This window comes from Augochlora pura, chromosome 7 (genome assembly GCF_028453695.1).
Source record: "Augochlora pura isolate Apur16 chromosome 7, APUR_v2.2.1, whole genome shotgun sequence".
NCBI lineage: Eukaryota > Metazoa > Arthropoda > Insecta > Hymenoptera > Halictidae > Augochlora > Augochlora pura.
This window is the reverse complement of record NC_135778.1, coordinates 27,865,688-27,882,849: the sequence shown is the minus strand read 5'-3', so window position 1 is coordinate 27,882,849 and position 17,162 is coordinate 27,865,688. Positions and strand designations below refer to the sequence as shown.

The 17,162-nt window shown below is 42.8% G+C and overlaps 1 protein-coding gene across 2 annotated transcripts in view; it reads left to right on the top strand.

Moving 5' to 3' along the window:
• Dnc (phosphodiesterase dunce) overlaps positions 1-17,162 on the top strand; it is a 467,245-nt gene that overhangs the window by 10,549 nt on the left and 439,534 nt on the right. Inside the window, exon 1 of one of the 2 annotated variants that reach the window (XM_078188083.1) lies at positions 8,593-11,396. The exons of the other annotated variant lie outside the window; for it this stretch is intronic. The gene's annotated coding sequence lies outside the window, so the exon portion shown is untranslated. Of the gene's footprint in view, positions 1-8,592; positions 11,397-17,162 lie in introns of those variants that run through there. 2 annotated transcript variants of the gene reach the window in all.

Genomic DNA, 17,162 nt, shown 5'->3' with positions numbered 1-17,162 from the left:
TGAAAAGTTTTACGAATATTAAATAAATATGAAATTGTATATAATATAATAAACACGTATTCGAGCTCTTCTATATCGCAACAAACACAATCTTAATTTTAACTAAAAATCCGCTGTCTAGTCGTTCCACACCATGCTTCACATATTTTCTACTTTTTATTGCACATAAATGTCACGTGCATATCACATATTTACTATGTAAGAACTATGCACCAAGATCTATGTACCAATATCTATGTACCAATATCTATGTATCAAGATCTATGTATCAAGATCGAAGCGCCGTATCTTCTGCAAAAATTCCGACCGCGATCAAAAATGATTTCATCGCGATTCGCGAACAACGTCGCTCTAAACCGTTTACGGTAAAATCGAGGCGACTCCGGTGACCTTTCCGCGAGACACCATAAAGCCGCGTCCCACATACCAGAATGCCATTGGCCGTTCTCACGAATTAGCCGTCGTTAGCGCAACACCCGCAGCGTTCAGCTCGTATTGTCTGACCATTAACGGCGGATTCCCCTCGCTCGAATCAAGTTTCCCGGATCCCGTTGCCGGAGCCGTAGACCTCCGTTACGTAATAACAAAAATAAACAGCCTGCCGGGGTTCATTGAAAGCTTCCTTTGACGGCCGATTCAGCAGCCGTCGATAATTTTATTTTCCACCGTGCTATTAACCGTACGCCGCGATTAATTGACACACGCTCGGGGGGCAAACGGTGGATAAACGGCCGTGAGAGATCGGAGAGAACGTGAGAACGGTAGAAAGAGAGGCAGGGAGAACAGTATAGAGAACACTAGAGAGCAAGAGAGAGAGAGAGAGAGAGCGGACAGTAGATAGAAAGAGAGAACGCGGGGGCGTCGGTCAGTAACTGACAATCGATGATTACGCCTCCCGGTGATCATCGATTGCGCGCACGCCCCTCCCGTAATTGATGGCAGAGCCTGCCTTCGATAATGAAGTCGCATGCCGGAAACACCAGCGTGAAAAACGTGCCGGTAATTCCGAACGAAATCTCCCATTGTCTTCGCAACCTTCCGCGAAAGCTCGGCCAGAGAAATATCGTCCGCCTCGGGACCCCTTTTCTTCCCGCCGCGCCGCAATCGGACGTGACTCGGAATTTTTTTTACACCTTAACCATCCGCCGTTTTGTTGCTCCAATGTTCCGCACACTTCCGTCTATGCCCCAGCTACGTTCGCGAATTTTTTTCGCTTGCGGAAACAAGAAAAAGGCGAGACGGATATCGTCTGATCGCTGCCCGCTCCTTTTCTACTTATTTCTCTGGTTGGATATTTTTCACTATTTTTCTCTGCAACGATCAGTGTTGTTTTTGCATTCTGAATAGCTTGATTTTGGTCAGAGGATTGTTTGATTTGATTAATTATTATGTCTAATCATTGGAAGTCTGAGGCTACTTAGATTTTAGGTGATGAAGGAATTTTTATTTATTTTCTGTCGAGGCGTAATTGAGTTTTGGTGCTCAATTTTCTCTTTTTGGTTTGGAGAAGAAACATTTCGTGTAAAGAGTTTGTCTGATTATTTACGAGCCTTTTCTACTTGATTGATTATAGGAGAATGTTTGATTGTTTTTCTATGGTAGTGATCAGAATTGTTGCTCCATTCTCTGTATTTTAATTTATGTTCAAGTCAATATATTTTGTGCAAAAGTATGTCTGATCATTGTCAGTTCTGTTTTACTTACTCAAATATTGTTTAAAAGTCTTATAAAAATGTCTTGCTGGTTAATTACGACGAGTCATGGTCTTCAAGTAGAAGATCAAGTTATTTAGAAGTAAAATAATTTTATCTGAATATTCGTCTGTCCACTAGCAATCCTTTTCTCGTTACTAACAAATCGTACAATTCTTAACAAAATTTCTCGTTAGTTATTCACAATGATATTTCCTCTTTAAATAAAATATCAAATTTGTATTTTTCTCTTATTGAGAAGTAAAACAATTTTATCTGAATATTCACCTGTCCACTAACAACCCTGTTCTACTTACTAACAAATCGTAGAATTTTTATCTTAAAATTTCTCGTTAGTTAATCACGATGATTTTTCGTCGTTCGAGAAAAGATCAAGTTTGTCATTTTTCCTTATTCAAAAATAAAACAACTTCGTACAAACGTTCGTCTGTCCTTTTCCACTTACTCCATGTATCGGACAATGAGAAAACAGTTTTGTCCCGGTCACCAGAATTATTCTTCCAATCCGGTTCTCCCACTTTTGTTCCCGAGCGAAAATATTTGCGGCGACGATTGACCGACCGCAGACAATCCCTTTCCACTTAGTCCCCTATAGGAAAACTTTTTGACGATTCCGTTCCGCAGGTGAACAACGATTATTTTTCCATCTCTGTTCCCCCGTTCTCGGGAAAAGCCTTTTATGTTTTGGTAATTTGATAAATTCCGTCTCTAATGAAGCGAAAAGAAATTCTGAATAGAAACGAAGCCCGAGGAATCGCCCGGTTTCCGGCCGAGGGATTTTCCATCGACGCACACCCGAGTCTCGTTCACTCGGCCATAAATGTGATTTATCGCGGTGACTACGATGAATTTCCTCTATTTTTTTTCCCGCCGCCCGGTTCCTCTCTTCCCCGCCGCCGATATTTCCTCGCCGTTTTGTCCCGAAAGAGAACACGGGGAATTATATTTTTAGCCGCGAAAACCAGCTGCGAAAATTCACCATGAAAATACGATACTTAACCTGAAACCTCTCTCATCACCTTTGAAGTAATTTAATTCTACAGGGTGTTGCAAAAATATCTTACCATTTGGAAGTAAAAGACACCCGAGGACATTTGAAGTAACTTTTTCTTTTGCAACAATTTTTTTCAGAGCGTCGTTATTGAGTTATTAATGAAAAACAGTGACCAATGAGAGGTGAGATCAGCTGGTGCTAGGCTGCTGAGCCAATTGGTAGAACTGGCTTAGCTCCAGGCGATCTCGACTGTGACTGATCAGTGTTTTTCGTTAATAACTTGTTAACGAAGCCTCATAGAAGATTTGCGCAAAAGAAAAAGTTACTCGAAAATACCCGAGGAACTTTTATTTCCTGATCAGGAGCGACTTTTGAAATACCTTGTATATTAGCGCAATTTTCATGGAATTTTCCAGCACGGCTCGCTATATAAAGGCTGTTTACCTTCGTGCTAATAATTAACGATATTCGTTCGTTATGAATCCCGACGGCGGATCCTCTGAAAGATTCACGCGATATTAGTGAAATTTTAATGAAATCGTCTTGAGTGTCCGACTACATAAAGGCTGTTTCCCCTTACGCTAATAATTAACGGTATCCCCTCATTATAAATCCCAACAGGATCTCCTGTAAGATCGGCGCGATATTAGTGAAATTTTAATGAAATCGTCTTGGGTGCCTGATTACATAAAGGCCGCTTCCCTTCACGCTAATAATTAACGATAGCTCCTCATTATGGATCCCGGTAGCATCGTCTAAAACATTGACGGAATATCGGCGAGATTTTAATAAAAGCTCCTTCGGATGTCCGACTATATAAAGGACGTTTCCCCTTGCTGGTATAGTCGACGAGCAGACTAAAGATTTATTCTATTATTGTTAAGCATTTAAGACGCGTGCAGCCGTCATTTAAAACAGTCCAATGATTCCAAGTATTTAGCGACTACTATTTTTAACGATTCTAAATTATTGTGAAATTATCAAGCAGAGAATTAATTTTCATTTCCCCGTTGTAATTTCCACCGTGACGTTATCGATAAAATCATTATGATATTTGATTTCCATTTTTCGCCGTCCGTTTTCACGCATTCTTGTCGTTTGAAAATATTAAATGAAATAAACGAAACATAACAAAATAGACAAAACAGAAGAAAATAAATGAGATGAACGAAAGAAATGAAACGAACTGAATAAATTAGATAAATTAAATAAATTAAATAAATTAAATAAATTAAATAAACGAAATAAACGAGACGAGCGGAATGGATTAAATAAACGGAGTAAATGAAATGACTGAAATAAATTAAACTGCAGGATCGCCGTGAATTGATGAGGACAGTTTAATTCGAGGCTGATTGCGTTCATCAATTATGCGCGGGCTGGTCGTTGACCGAGGCGGTCGACGAAATCAAAGGACCAGAGAGCGATCCGACAGCCGCGCGGCTCCTTTAAAAGAGAAATTAATCGGCAGCCGGGGCCGGCCCGGCAGATTATTGGCTGCGAGAGGGAACGAAGAAAGTGTCGCCTAATGACGTAACCTAATTTCCTGTTTATTCGATACGACGCCGGAAGCCTTTAATCGGATTCCGAAGAAAATGGAATGTTCCACCGCCGCCAGGGAAAGTAGTTTTCCGTTCGATCGTAAAGGGAATCAGTTTCACCCGTTCGCCCGCCCATCGCGTCGTCGCCGATGCGTCCGGAAAATCTGATACGTCGTAAACTTTGTTTTCCAGCTGGCTTTACGAGCAATAGGCTCCTGCACGTGGAAAATGAAGACGGTTAATAGAGGCGTCTCGAATATCCCGCCACTTGATAATTCCACTATCTTTTTTAATTTATGGTCGACGATGGTTTAGATACCATGTAGATATTGTTGGAGGACTTTAGATCATTATGGGATCTGTCGTTACGCGAAGGAGAGTTGATGACGTTTTATTCGCGTGACGGATGAAAGGTTAAGGGATAAAATTGTGTTCGATAATATTGAACTAGTATTCGATCGAGTGTAAATTTAATTAGGTTGAAATTTATTTCGATAGAATTTTATTCGACGGTATCGAATATGTATTCAGTCCAATACAGTTTAGATAAAAATGTAGAATAATCTACAAAGTTACTGTAATCAATTTACTACTACAATACTCATTCGAATACAAATTGATTTAAATAGCAATTTATTCGTGTACGATCTTGCTCGACACTGCCGAATAAATATACAATCGAATAAAAATCCAGCTAAATGAAAATCTATTCTCATACAGTATTACTCAACGCTACCGAATAAAAGTTCACTAAACAAAGCTTTGACCAACTAGCTTCTTACAAATAATAATTTATCCGCGCAGAAATAAATACGAAGAATAATCGACTCGAATAAAAATCATAAAATATAAAGTAAAAAGAATAAAAATATAACTTATAGTATTTCTCCTATTGAACACATGACAACCTTTTATAAAATAAACTAAAAATCGCTTCGAAGACAATATAAAAGAAAACTGATTACAATTATTACATTCGTAAAATGAATTCGACGTTCTCACGCGAAATACGCAACAACGTCGCAGTAGTGCAAAACCGTCGACGATCGTGTTAAAACAAAAATCAGAAAATTAACAAAATAGATCGAAATACGAGGTATCGATTGTTCGCGCGCTTCCCTCTGTCCGTGTTCGATTGAATCATGTCATCGTTTATCCAGAATTGCCCGCGTACTCGATCGTGCTCGCGTGTCGCTCAGCCAGCCTCTTGTTCCCCGGCGGTCTCTCCCCGCGTTTGATCTTTTGTGGATCCAATTTCCTAGTTCGAGGTCGCGTTACCCTTTCCCGGCGGCGCCAAATTGAAGAACTCGAAGAAGAAGTAGGTGCCGGCGGGGCAGAAAGGGGCGAGGAATTTCGCGGGCCAATCCCGATCCAGAAGGATCGCCGGCCGCACTTTCCAGCCAATTTGCCGTTTAATGGTTAATAAAAACCCGGCCGGATTGCCGGGGAAATTAAAAATTCCAGCATCGTCACTGCCTGATTGCGTCCGCTCTCCGTAACCAGCTGATTTTATTTTTTACGCCCGCTAGTTATTATTAATCGACGCGGTTCTTGCCGCTTTCCAGACGGCGAACTCAAACGCGGCTAGTATAACTAGGCTAACTTGGAACGAACGCTTATGCTAGGCAAACGCTTATTTATTTATACCAAAGGACAGTTTTAGTTTAAAGGTATTAGTTTATGAAGTAATTTGATTTAAAGGGCAGTCTTTCAATTATTTTTAATAATTTTTTTTAATTTATCGAATTTATGGCACACACGATGTACTTATTGCTTATTGTTGTTACCGTTATTAATACTACAGTTCTTACTTAGTGCAAAAATTAACTGTAATTAGGATGCTTTTAGATCGTAACTAGAATGTTTCTTTTATTAAATTATGCTACTGCTTAGAATGGCAAAAAAAGATAAAAGATTGTCGTTTTTCAACTGTTTCTTCCGTGTCTATGACGGAAATTTAAAGAATGCTTATTCTAATTTTTGGTAAGTTATATGCGTGCTGAAAATTTCATCGAGATCGGTTGAAATTTGCAACAGAATTTATTACTATCTCGTTCGAGCTATTTGTAGTGTAATCTTTAAGTAAATTAATTATGATTTCTGAGGGAAAGGGATATCCAATTTTTTGAGAATTTTCTCTATTCTAGTATTGAGGCAATATGGCATTTTTGTACCAGTCATTAAAAACGCTTTAACAATTTATTAAAAACTATCAGGGTTAATCTATTATATAAAAATAAGTCGGGTTTTCCTTCCTGACGCTATAACTCCAGAACGCACGAACCGATTTCCACGGTTTTGCATTCGTTGGAAAGGTCTCGGGCTCCGTGAGGTTTATAGCAACCAAAATTCTGGAAAAATTTCGACAGAAAAGCAGGAAAACAGGGAAAATCATTTTTCACATACAGTGCCATCTCTGATACATAGCATGTACTATTACAAACCAATATGGTTTATAAAACAAAAAAAATAACTTTTCTTCATCTTTTAATCCCCAAACGAAATGTTACAAAAAACGAAGCCATCTGGTGGCGAAACGGAGTTCGCCAGGTTTGCTAGTTTACATATATATCTACTCACATATTAGCTTCTTTTTCTGTAATATCAATCTGTATCGTGTCTAATTACAGTGCTTCTGCACTCCATCTGACAAACGAACGAAAAATTCTACCAAATAATAACACTCCACCGACTGAAATTGTAGAAACAAATTTGACGAACGAACGAAAAATCCCAATAAACGAACGGTGACATCGCCGCGAATATTCCGCCAACAAATTTAGAAACGAAGGGCGAGTTCTAATCAGCGAACGGTAATATACCGGAGTGCGATACCGTGCTAACAAATTCACGGACGGAAGTTGAAATAAAAATTGTAGACATCGAGCAGCGTTACTTGCTTTCGGACGTGCGGGCGCTCGTTTATAAAACTGCCAATTAAGCGAATGAAACGCGAACGGAATTACAGGGAGAGAACGAAATGGCATCGGTTACGGCCCGGCCCCTCGCATCATTATCGTCAAGAAATATTTAGCTTCGTAACAATGGCGGGCGTCATTCGACTCTATTCAATATTTCAATGAAAACGGAATCGTCGGTGCATTCTGAAATTAAAGCCGTTGCGTAACGCGTTCGTGTTTAATTAAACAGCGCCGAGGGAAAAGCGGGGAGGGGTAGAACGCGTCGCGGGCGCCCCGCGCGCCATGGTGACCATAATCGCGGAAAAGAACCGGGCACGCGTGCGCGCGAAGGTCGATCAAAATCATCTACTCGCGGCGGTATCCCGATCACGAAGATGACAGCCCTCGAATATCGATTTCTGCTCACCTAATATCGAATACTCGAATGGAACTACTCGATTTCCTGCTCGAACGGCCTGCACGAATATTACACGCGAACCGGCCAAACCTTGATATTACCAACGCGAGAATAATCGGGGCGTGGTGAATACCGTAACACTGTCATATCCTCCATCCATCACGCGCCGAAAAAAGAAATTGAATCCCGCCGCGCCGGCAGTAATGAAACAGGAAACTCGATCATTTTCCGAAGCTGATCATGCACACCGTTTCTCAATGTACAGCTCGTCTGCGATTACAAACGAATCGAAATGTTTCGTCGCTGGGCAAGTTAACATTTTACCGACCGGTCGTTTGGCATTTCTGTGTTATTATATACGTTTACGTATGTAGAGATATGTGGACAAGTTCAGTTAAATTAGAGAACTATGAGCCGTGGAATTATTAACAGAAAATACCGCGACCTGTGGTCTTGACGTTTTATTAAATTTTAAAATAATGCTGTAGCTACAAAAAACGTTTGGAAGAATTAGTACAACCTCCGGACGTTTATTAAGAAGCGTATGGAAGTGTTTAATAATTTTATACGATTTGGTAAAGAGCTCTGAAAAATTATCTACAACGATACCGTGGATTGTATAATAATAGACGAAGTTGTAAATAGCGAAATATGATTACGTTCTAGCATAATAAAAGTCATCTGCAAAAATTCTTGCAGCCTCCGTTTATCAAATAGCATTCTAAAATATTTAATGATTTTTTAGAAAGTGTCAAAGTGCTTCAAACATGTTATCCTAATTCCGCGGGCATCATCTTGTCAGTCACACGGTAGATAATATAGGGAGATAAAAATAGGTAGACAAGAATAAAAAGATTTCCAAAAGAATTTTCGACTCCCATATCTTAAAACCAACCCATTCGACACGCATCTACACATAATCGCGTGCAGTTACAAACAGCTCGCTTCAGCCTCGTCTTTCTCTCTCTGTCATTTCGCCAATCGCAATTCTTCTCGAGCCGCGTAGTTATCGAGAAAGTCCTTCCAGATAGCACCGTAATCACCGAACGGGATCACAGTGCAGTCATAGAACCCATTCACCATCGACAATCAGTTTCCTGTGTCTTCTGTGCGCCACGGTCGCGATGGAGGAGGGGATTATTCCGAAAAAACGACGCGGCTCGTTTCGCAACCGTTGCCTCCGCGAGTTCACGCGTGTTTGCGCACGTGTCGCGCGGCAACGCTGAAAAAAAACCCAGAACGCCGCACCGTGAGAACCCGGAAAAACTCAGCTGGGAGCTGATGAAGCTGAACATGTGGTCCGTGCTTAAGTTCCCGCGCGAAACTGACCGGTCTGGAACGTCTACGAACAGTGTCGAAACTCTTCAAACAGTGTCAAACTCCTTCGAGTCGAGTGCGTTTCGAAAATCGTGGTTCGCCGAGAGCCTAAGCTCCCGGCATGCGCCGCCACCGTGCCGTTGAGGAGGATCCTCCGTCTTGGGCTAAGCCTTTCTGACGAATCCTGATCGTGTTTGAGCAAGCAAGATCGCGATAGTGTGTCAGGGATCAAGGATCGGGGCCATCAGTGTTTGCGTTCGTTTCCATCTACGTGCTCAGTTCAAGATGTTCGATATGTCGACGGCGTTATTATAACCCTGTCACCACCGCAGGAACTGTCAGTGATAGGACTTCATCTTTGATCAGCTCAAACATCGTCCAACCCTTGGAAACCAGTGAAAGAAGGTTCGCAAATCTGCCGTCGATCTCTTAACTGATTTAAAAACTAGCAGGCGAGCTAATCAGCCAGGACTTCATCTTTCGATTAGCTCGAACGTCATCAAACCCCCTGATAGGAGAAGCCATTGAAAACCCTCGAAAACCATTGAAATTTTGTACGTGAATATCAAGGGCCTACGACATCACCGCGCAACACAAACTCACCCGCACCTCCGAGGTATACTTAGGTAGTTGACGAGCTATATCTGCGCCACGAAGTCATCGGGGCGACCGCGGAGCATCAAGAGAGCTTTAAAGAAGCATTAACGGCAGCTCGGCAGTTGTCCGAGAAGTCGTTAAACGTTCTTGCAGGAGCAAAAAGTGTCTCTCGGTGGAGACGATCGTCTATCGACCGTAATCTACAACCAAGAGGACGACGGAGAGTCTGGAGGAGCATAAAACCTTGCGTAAAAATTCGCATACAGTCTCTGGACCACATCGGAGAGCGGTGGTGGCTAGAGTCCAGCAGCCGGTGATCCTAATCTCGCGCATCGGACAAAGTGCATTGCGAAGATATCGTGTACGATTTGCCAACCAATTGTCCACCGTGTATAAAACCGCGGCGAACTTCCTGAAAGTTCAATTCCGGATGAATTCAGTTGGACTGGTGTAAAGAAAAACGAGTAGCAGCGAGCCGAAGTTCCGTGAACTGAGCTCGATAAGTCCGGGGAGTGAGCGAAGCGCCCGTGCAGGCCGGTGCAACAGACTCCAGAGGGGCTGGACAGTTCTTAGAACGCCGATGCCGCCTTCTTAACGAGAACTGGGACACGGCGGAGGTCTTACGAGACACTTACGGGTCTCAGGGGATCAGGAAAGAGGACGCAGAGCAACCTGAACTGCGTCCAAATGAAGGCAAGGTCGATGCCGAGAGGCCCGCGTTATTGATCAACGAGGAAAGGTCGAGATCCTTGTTTAACGAGACGGTGGACGCAAAGAGTACACGGCTGGACTAGTCTCGAGCGACCTAAAGTGGATTCATCGTCGTCCGGAGGGATTCGGAGAAGGTACGAGGTGATTGGGGGTCTTGGAGGATCAGGAATGCGTACTACTGATCATTAAGTGGAGGAATAGATTCTGTTTACGAAGGATCGGACGAAGGAAAGAGGTTGCTAAGTTAGAAGACACTTAGAGAACATCGAACAACCTGGACCGAGTGTAGGTGAAAGGATCTGGCAGGTTGCGAGACACTTTAGCAGTCCGGGAAGAAGACACTAAACGACCTGGACTGGGTGTAGGTAAAAGAAACAATCTTCCAGGTGACGAGACACCGTAGAAGATGATACAGAAAACATAAAAAAATCTGGATTAATTCTAGATAAAGACGAGAATCTGCCAGACGCTTTCGAAGTCCAGAAGGAAGATTCCAGACAACCTGGATCAAAGTCTTCAAGTGATGTCCAATGCCAGTGAGCACCTTGAGAAGCATAGCACCCAGGTCTAGTCTGCCCCTAAAGTACAGGGGTATCTCAGAGAGAATCGACCGGGTCTAACAAGGGTGTAGGGCGATGTAGCCATAGATATCCGGCAGTGAGAGGTTCAGGACTGACCGGAAGTGATCTATAGAAGCGGCAAAGGGTTATCTGGAGGAGCCGGCCCTGGATGTTTTGACGCTAAGTGGCGCTAGGGTGCCGAGGTGGGGGGCGCGTGGTCTTGCTGCCTGCCGTGCGCCGGTGGCGGCGGGGGTGGGGGTGGTGCGGCTGTCTCGGGGGCCACCCCCGAGGCCAAGAAGGGCTCCACCGGCCACAAGTACCAGCAACAACAGCAGCCCAGCCAACAGCAGCAACAGCAGCCGCAGGAGAAGCAACAGGAGAAGGCGCAGCAACAGCAGGAGAAGCAGAAGCAACAGCAGCAACAACAGCAGCAGAAAAAAGTGTCGGTGGTTCAAGCGAGCGTGCTGGCGCCTTTGGGCAACCTGGACGAGGACCTCGACGACCTGGACGACGACAAGGGTGTCGAGCTGATCAGGGCGGAGGATGAGGAGTTCGGGAAAGAGGGGGGCACCCAGCACCGGTTAAGCCCCAGGCTGCACGATATCGAGGAGGAGGACGATGAGGAGGGCCGCAACACTAAGGAGAGGTCAGTGGACTGTTATCAGGTTCTATCGAACGTTAACCCTGTTTCCTTCGATTTTCGCCGGCGCACAGTGTTCCCGAATCTCGATATCGCGGGCGATCATTTCTCGTCTTTCATTATCGTAACTCTCATAAAGTCACATAGTCTTCAATGCCATTTTCGCAATCGTCGTGCTTTCCTAATCAAATCGAAATCAGGCAAGAAAACATAAATTCGGAACGAATGCGCAAAATTTCAAATCAATCAGTCAAGTAGATCCTGAAGTCTCGAATCCTTTAAACATGGCCAAAGTATAAACGCGACTAGAACTTAGTTAAAAATTTATAATCCGAGCTATTATCTATACAAATCTGGTCATCAAATCTTTAGAAACCAAATGACAGATCCAATTGGTGAACGAGTACCTGAAAAACTGACTTGCCAAAAAATTCGGACCAAACTTAGAAAATGTAGTCTAGGAGTTTTGGCCAGGTTTCTAGAATTCGGCGCCGCCGTATGCAGAACTCTAGCTGTTCCCAGCTGCTGGGGTCACGCGGTAGCTATAAAGCTCACTCGATCGGAATACCATCCTCGAAGTTGCCCGAGGTGAATGACATTCTACACGGTTGGGTTAATAGGAAAACTTCTGTCGATCGCTTGGGACGAGTCCGCCAGGTCCCCTCTTAAAAGATTGAGACGTCTGTCGCTGCCAAGTGGACCAACATCCCCTATAGTGTCACACACGCCTTCAGCCGCTACCCATCCCTAAAACTCCTCGCCCAGAGGCTCGTTATCTCCTCTACGTCCAGCTATTAATTCATCGGGGCTAGCGATCTTACTCTCATAGCTAATCAGCTGACATCTCCTTTTTCTATAAACACGACAGACTCTTTGACCAGACTGTTTATTTGGTGGCGGACTACGTAGTGCTTTATCACCAAGGCTACCCCACCAAACTGATTCTCATTGATTTTCTCCCCTGACATCCGCCCTATCCGCCCTATCCGCCAGCCACAACCATGACAGATTCTTCCTCGGGTGGATTGTTTATTTGGTGACGGGCCATTTATTGTCCCACGCAGACAGAAACATCCCGCGCCAACTTATTTCTCCGCTGCTGTCCTGTCAGATACAGGCCCTCAATATCTCCGGACAGCTTTGTCGAAATCTTCAACTTTGCTGCAGCTTCCGGGAAGCATCAATAAACGCGCGCGAGTTCAAAGAAGTTCGGAAGTACCCGGGTTCCAGGTTGTCTGACTTGACGGGCGACGTTCCTCGCGCGGCTTGTTTTCGGCTGTACCCTCCTATCCTGATCCCCATCGTCGTCCAACCACCATCACCGTTCCTCCGTTCTTGCACTTTGAGGGTAATAAAGAGGGCAGCGTGCAGGCATGCCTTGAAAATGGATGAGAGAATGGAGCGTGTCGAATTACGGCAGGATGAAAGCCGTGTCAAGGGGGGGTGGTAGTGAATGATAGATGGATAGTGCCTTCTACTCGGCCCTTAAATTAGATCAGATCGCACATAAATGTCGGTAGAATGGGGAAACATACGGGGGCGTGAACCTTGTCCTTGTCCGCGGCCGATGAAACCATGCCTTCGAGGAACTTCTGTGTGCGAAAAAGATTGATTCGGATGAACTGTTCTTGGTCGCGTTGACCCACAAGACGTCGTAATTAAGTTGGTAGTAATCCTCGTTGTATTAATCCTCGTTGTATTAATCCTCAGGATATCGTGATTAAGTTGGTATTTATTCTCGCTGTATTAATATTCAAGGTATCGTGATTAAGTTGGTATTAATCTTCATTGTATTAATCCTCAAAGTATCGTGACTAAGTTAGTATTAATCCTCATTGTATCACTCTCCAAGATATCGCGATTAAGTTGGTATTAATCCTCGAAATTTATTATTATCTTGTCGTAATTCACTTGCAGTCACAAATACAATAGTTAACACTTTACCATCGGTCAAAAAATATTTATTTGATTTATCCCATTTATTTTGTTCATCGCGAAAGATATCTAATATTAAAAAAATTATGTAATAATTATTGGTTACTACATGTTAATGTCATTAAGGGTGCAACCAATATTTTCCTCGTTTGTTTCTGCGTCGAATACAATTACAGACAGACAGCCTAAGTCTAAAGGAATTAGCAAAGATTATATTTACTATTGATTTGTTGCTCGCAATATTGGCAAATAGTTTTTATTAAAAAATATCACGAGCTTCGCCGCGCTCGCAACGAGTAAAACAAACTTCCGTTTGTTGATTTAAAACTGAAGCGTCGAGACATGCGGGATAAGCGTTATATTTTTGACACGACAGAAATTTGTTGCTGCAATAAATAATCGCCGGTGCGTTTAACGGGGCGTTTAAAAATTTGTTCGCTCTGTCACACCATGTGGAAACGTATGCAAAAGATTGCCCACGCCTAGATCTATCGATCATTTCAAGAAAAAATCCCAAAGATGAATTTAGAGACACACGCGTACCTATTCGTGAATGCAAAATTACGTAACTGTTGCAAAAATCGTATCTCTATCGATACGACATTAAAAATATTATTTTTACATTGCCAAAGGTGGGCAGAGATAATTATAAAGCTTTCAGACAGGTAGCGGAGGTTCGGTTCCTCGTAATAAAGTCCCAAAGACGCGCTCTCGGTGGTGCGCATCCAGACAAGGAGAAATTTGATTAGGGTTAGGGGACGCAATAGCGAAGAGAGATTTCTCTTAGGCCCCTTTGAGGTCTTCTATGACAGCGAGCTTCCTGCTCAATGAATTATTTAGCGTACAGAGGCCTCGAATCCTGGCTGGCGAATTTATATTCGGGGGATGAAAGGGATTTCTGAATTCGAAGGGCGTTCCCATCGGCCCGGCCCGCAGAAATTGTTTCTTCCCGGCTGAAATTCTTTCCGGAGATGAATTATGTAATGCGCGAACGACGGCGCAAACGGGGGAAAGATAAACAACCGGGGAATTAAAAAGAAATTCCGAGGATACCTGGTTGCGAGCTGAATCCGTTGCGAGAAATGTTTCGGTCGGTGAACGTCTCGAATAAATTCGAATAAAGCTGTGATCGAATAAATCTTTAGCTATATAAATGCTTCGAACAAGGCATTAACCCCTCGCCCCAGGAAAATATGATCCCCCTAGTTATCAAAATTTGGGGTCGGGTCTACTGAATATAGATATTATTCAACTGTGTTAAATCAAAATCGAATCCTACCCTCCTATTACCAATGTTTACACATTGAAATAAAGGTTGAGAAACAGTAAATATAAATTACATGTCTCGCCTAGGAATTTATTAGTCGCACACAAGTGTTAACGAACGTATTTGCGAACAGAAATCGTAGCGCTAAGGGTTAAATCAAATAATAATTCTTACAAATTCTTCGAACATAATTTCATTCGATTAATGTATCGCATACATTCTGTGATGGAAATTCGATTCGTTAGACCACCAAAATATGCCAAAATCTGCCAGTTGGATATTAAGTATGCGAAACACGTGTCCGGCTCGTGACACGGGCCAGACACGGAAAAAAGTCGGCCTTCTAACAAGCCGCTTCGTTAAGCGGCGCCGCGAGCAGGTGAGGTTGGCCGGCGAGCATAATCCTCATTCTTCAGCAGGATTATACGAATCGGGATACTTCAGCAGCAAAGGCTAGAAAATAATCCTAGAATTAATTTCGTAATCTGCAGCCCGCCGTTGACGTAATCCGTCCCGATGTCAACACGCAGGGTCCTGATGTAGACGTAAGCCAGCTTAGGCCTAGTGTACCCTCAGCCTAATGTCGACCGAGCCCGAACCCAGTCGAACTCCTGCCGATTATGCCATCGTCGATAATCGACGGGATTATTTTTCACCTGCTCGCATCTATAAGGCGATTTTTTAATCGCGTTTCGACTGTATATTTTTCAACTGTAAAATTCCTAGGCGCTGCTAGATCGTCAGGTTAATTATGATAATAATTGCAGACGGAATCGCTTTGTGGTTTTTTAAAAAATAATTTGCAAATGTCAGCGTATTTTTACTGTTCGAAACCGCGCGATGTGATCAATTTTCCATTTGTTCGATCTGTCAATAGTCTTCGATTTTGTAAAGACATTTCTACCGTGTATTTGTTAACCAGAAAATTCATAGGCTCTCGCTGAATATCCAGTGAATTTTCCTAAAATTCCCAACCAAAACGACCAAACAGACTTCTAGAAAAAAAATCGCGAGCATCAGTATACTCCGCGCGCCCTAAACCGCGCCATCCGGTTAAATTGTTCGCCGATCGATCAGCATCGCTTCCCTATCTGCGATTATGGCATCACCCTCGTGGCCAGAATCGATTCGATCGTAACGACGATCCGATGTCGGTTCTGCGTTAATGGCTATCGGTATCGGATATCCACTATATTATATTGGATTATTGGAAGATCTCGAACGCAGAGGATTAATTAAAGGACAATTGGAATTTTTCTAGGACGACCGATGCATTTGACAGGAATTTTGAGAATTTTTCGAGTGGTTAGAAATCGATTAAAAATTTCGAAGAGGGACGTTCCAATCTTAGATCATGTCCCAATTCATAATGAGTTCAAATGGCAACAAATGTTAGAGTTATACGGCGAACGCGAACAAAATGTCATGAAATGTCTTGAAAATGTTTTAAAAATTCTTGTTGTATTCTGCCGAGGCCTACTAATATTGTAAAAACTTAATACATACATACTATATATATTCAAATACCTGATACATAATTATTCATATAGATATTGTAAAGCATCTTTTAGATTAGTTAACATACTATTGGGGCAATTGATTGGCAGAATTTGTTACAACGTGGACATAAAAACCTAAGAGACTGTTCGCACCTCCTCTTTAGCTAGTTGACGCTTAAATGATCGAAAACTATAACGTCCACTTTGCTCCGGTTGCAATGATTCCGAAGTTAGACCACCGAGAGGAGGACTTCTTCCACTAGACAGTGGCAAATTGTGCGAACGCTGGAACGGGGGTAGATAAGGATCGATGGTGGTTGTTGGGGGATGAGATCAGCTGTGTAGCCATCTAGTGAAAGAGCCGAGAACTGTTATCCGTGCCCGGATCAAAATAGGATTCTCGTATCGCCCTCAAAAAGTAAAAGGCCATATAAAAAAAGAGGTCGAAAATGAAAATTCCTCCTCGTTAATCATTTCGCTTCACGAGTAATAATTCTCGGATCATCAATCGTGATGTTTTTATCGTCCGTAAGTTGGAGGCAATTTAGATTAAGGCAACGTTCGAGTTTACATTAATTCGCGTAGGTGTGGGCTAAGTTTATATCGGGTTACAACTTTGCTTAGGGTGTCGGTTAGATTTAAATCATGTTACCCATACCCCGGACTAGAATAGCTTTAAATTAAGTTTCGCCTGTTGTCCGTGGAGTTTGGTCTGGACCACGCTAACACTTTAAGTCCCGGCACTGAATTAGGTTTCCGTCGAATCGAGATATACCGCGGTCATATTTAGCCGGAATTATTTTCGGTAGCCAAATGTTTAATGGCTTAGTCCTTTGATTAGTGGTATCGTTACGTTTATTACGCCGACGATACTTCTTGGACAATTTGAACAGTGGCTATTTAAATCCAATTTAGACAGTGTCTAAATCTCTTCGGTACCATATAAACAGTATGCGCTGAGATCTAATTTAAATTGTATCTAGGTAGATAGATTTTAAGCATTGTCTACTGAAATTCAATTTGAACAATGTCTAGTTAGATATAAAATAAACCCGTGTCTATTTAGATCCA